Source organism: Triticum urartu, chromosome 7 (assembly GCF_003073215.2).
Source record: "Triticum urartu cultivar G1812 chromosome 7, Tu2.1, whole genome shotgun sequence".
In the NCBI taxonomy this organism is placed as follows: Eukaryota; Viridiplantae; Streptophyta; class Magnoliopsida; order Poales; family Poaceae; genus Triticum; species Triticum urartu.
The window spans coordinates 653,062,367-653,066,104 of record NC_053028.1 but is presented as its reverse complement, the minus strand read 5'-3'; the positions used below and the strand labels follow the sequence as shown (position 1 = coordinate 653,066,104).

General features: G+C 42.0%; 1 non-coding gene across 1 annotated transcript; it reads left to right on the top strand.

Annotated features, from left to right (window-relative positions):
• The first annotated feature begins 3,372 nt into the window (after positions 1-3,372).
• On the top strand, positions 3,373-3,493 carry LOC125526077. Its single transcript, XR_007291543.1, has one exon. It is a non-coding gene; the product is annotated as a U5 spliceosomal RNA (small nuclear RNA).
• The last annotated feature ends 245 nt before the right edge of the window (positions 3,494-3,738 follow it).

Sequence of the window (3,738 nt, the reverse complement as noted above, 5' to 3'; positions counted from 1 at the left end):
TGTGCCTCAACTGACGGCTGTTGAGAATGATATTTTAGTTGCTCCTTTTTCTAAGAAAGAGGTGTACGACGCCATTTCCTAGATGAAGAATAATAAGGCTCCTGGCCCGGATGGTTTCCCGGCAGAGTTCTACAAGAAGTGTTGGCACATTATTAAAGGAGATCTATTGCCTTTGTTCAATGATCTATTCTCTGGCCAGCTTCACCTTTTTCAGCTGAATTTTGGAACGATAACACTTCTTCCCAAGAAGACAGAGGCAGTGTGGATTGAGCAATTCCGGCCAATCTGTCTTCTTAATGTTAGTTTCAAAAAATTTACCAAGGTCGGGACGAATAGGCTCACACAGATTGCGCATACTGTGGTGTAGCCTACTCAAACTGCTTTCATGACGGACAGGAACATTCTTGAAGGGGTGGTGGTACTGCATGAAACGCTCCATGAGATTCACACGAAAAAACTGGATGGAGTGGTTTTTAAGGTGGATTTCGAGAAAGCGTATGATAAAGTCAAATGGCCTTTCCTTCAACAGGCATTACGCATGAAGGGTTTTGATGAAGCTTGGCGACGCCAAGTAGAATCCTTCACGCAAAAAGGGAGTGTTGGAATTAAAGTGAATGATGATATAGGTCATTATTTCCAGACACACAAGGGCCTCAGACAAGGTGATCCAATGTCTCCTATTCTGTTCAACATTGTCGTTGATATGTTGGCAATCTTGATAGGTCGGGCAAAGGAGGCCGGACAAGTAGGTGGCTTGGTGCCTCATCTAGTTGATGGTGGTGTGTCCATCCTACAGTACGCCGATGATACAATCATCTTTATGGAGCACGACTTGGCTAAGGCGAGAAATATGAAGCTGGTACTGTGCCTTTTCGAGCAATTGACCGGTCTGAAGATTAACTTCCATAAAAGTGAGTTGTTCTGTTTTGGTAGAGCCAAAGAGGAACAAGATGCATACAAGCAACTGTTTGGTTGCGAATTGGGGGCTCTACCGTTCACTTATCTAGGTATCCCCATTCACCATCGTAAGTTGACTAACAGCGAATGGAAGTGTATCGAGGATCGGTTTGAGAAGAAACTGAGCTGCTGGAAGGGCAAACTCATGTCGTATGGAGGCCGATTGATTCTCATTAATTCGGTGCTCACGAGTATGCCTATGTTTCTTTTGGAGTACTAGTTGGAGTTAGGAAAAGGCTGGACTTCTATCGGTCATGTTTCTTCTGGCAGAGTGATGAACTTAAGAGAAAGTATTGTTTAGCCAAATGGGATGTCATCTGCCGACCAAAAGACCAAGGGGGTCTTGGGGTTGAGAACCTTGAAGTCAAGAACAGATGCCTTCTCAGTAAGTGACTATATAAGTTATCTGCCGAGACTGAGGCAACTTGGGCGCAGATTCTTCATAACAATTATCAGTACTCTAAGACCTTGTCGCAGGTGACAGTTAGACCAACTGATTTGCCTTTCTGGAAGGGGCTAATGAGGGTCAATGCTACCTTCTTTAATAGAACAAAGTTTATTGTCGGTGATGGCAATAACACTCGATTCTAGGAGGATACTTGGCTTGGTGATACGCCGCTGGCTCTTTAGTATCCGTCGCTATATCGCATTGTGCAGCAACGTGATGCTCTGGTTGCAACGAGTTTGCAATCCGCTCCCCTTAATATTCACTTTAGGAGGGTGCTTGCTGGGGACCGGTGGGAGGCTTGGATTCATCTGGTGAATAGACTGATGGAGGTTCAGCTTACTCATCAGCCTGATCAGTTGTGTTGGAAGCTTACTAGATCTGGGGAATTCACAGTCAAGTCGATGTACATTGATGTCATCAACTCTAGTGTTATTCCTAGTTCAAAACATGTTTGAAAAGTTAAGGTTCTTCTGAAAATCAAAGTGTTTATGTGGTTTGTACATAAACAAGTCGTTCTAACAAAAGATAATTTGATTAAGCCCAACTGGACAGGTTCTACTAGGTGTAGTTTCTGTGATCGGGATGAAACTATCCATCATCTTTTCTTTGATTGCCCGTTGGCGAGAGTGTTGTGGCGCTCGGTGCAAATTGCCTTTAACATTACTCCTCCGAATCCGGTCAGGTCGTTATTTGGAACGTGGCTTGTTGGTATAGAGGCCGAAACAACTAGACAAATTCGAGTAGGAGCATGTGCGTTGTTATGGGCAATTTGGAACTGCAGAAATGACTTGGCTTTTAACAGAACAACAACTATTCATTTTTTGCAGGTTTTATTCCGGGCTACTGCGCTAATCCGTATGTGGTCCTTACTCACTTCGACGGAGGCCAGAGAGCGTTTGGTTACTGGATCTGTCCGGTGAGAGATGATAGTGCGGGATATCTTCAACCGGTTTGGATGACGGTCATGTAATAGGATAGACGATTAGTTTACCTATCTATCTATCTATCTTATGCCAGCCGGTTGTGGCTTTTGGGCATTTTTTTGTTTTTCTAGCTCTTTGTGAGCCAGCCTACTTTTTTGCAGCAGATTGCAAGACCTTGTTGAACTACTTTATTTATTTATAATTGTGGCCGTATGCATAGCTCTGATGCAGAGACCCGGAAGTCCCCCTTTTCGAGAAAAAAAATGTCTGCAAAAACACAAAGCCTACAAGTTATTATATACTGTATGTGTTTGGTAGAAAGTAAATAGAAAGGAAAATCATTTTGGATCACATAAATGGACAAGCCATGACGTGTCAGAAAGGTGTGGTAGTCAGTCAACATTAGTTTGATGTTTGCTTCTTGAACGAAAGAGGCGTGTCGCCGTTGTTGAAACCAAAATCTCTGAACTAATCAAGTAGTAGCAGCTTGCAGTTCCCTTTCAGTGTCAAAACCCAAGAAAATCAACAATAGCTAGTATTACAAATTAACCACACACTGATGATCATATCCGTATACATCTCATCACTACTTAAGAAAAAATAGCCTAGCTCCAAAACGGCAATCGATGTCCACTCTTCCTCGAGCCATATTTTCATGAACTGCACCTTGATTAATAAGCATATAAAAACTTCTCAGACACTCTGAGACCAGATGTTATTTTGTCTTTTCTTGATGCCCTTTGTATGTACGAACTAGGACATGATCCATAGCTAGCTAGCTCTATCACTGTAGGTACAATCTCTTATAGATTTATATTTTTTTAGATTTTCATATGTATTGATGTGATTTTAAAAGTGATTTTAGATTATTTATTTTAACTAAAATGTGACCTGAGAAATCGGAGGAAGAAAATGGAGAGCCTGAGAGCATATCGTTGATGGGCCATGATTAATGGGCTGCTAGGCTGAATGCCAGGTCAAAAGGCTTTAGTTACCAGTGCATACACAGGCCCATGCGCACGAGGAGCTACGCCCGCCATTCTGAACTACGCCCGCCACACGAGGAGCCATGGGCACAGCGAACTATTCTTTCGCCTTTTACTAAAGAATACCATGTGCACGCGACACATGTGTAGCATACTCTAATTTTTAAAGGTCCCCGACAAATCAAAATTTAACCTTTTGGAAATTTCATTGCGTTGAAAGCATTGAATAACTGTCACTGTTTTTAATGCAGGAAGCTTCTTGCTGTGAAATGTTCTGTACTCTACTAGTAATTTGTACGTGCTTTGCACGTCAGCTGATTACGTATAAGCATCATACTAAATTAGTGTAAAAAAATTAAAGCACACATATTATGGTAATTTTTTCATTGAGGCTTCAAATGGAGATATCCAATACGCATTTGTG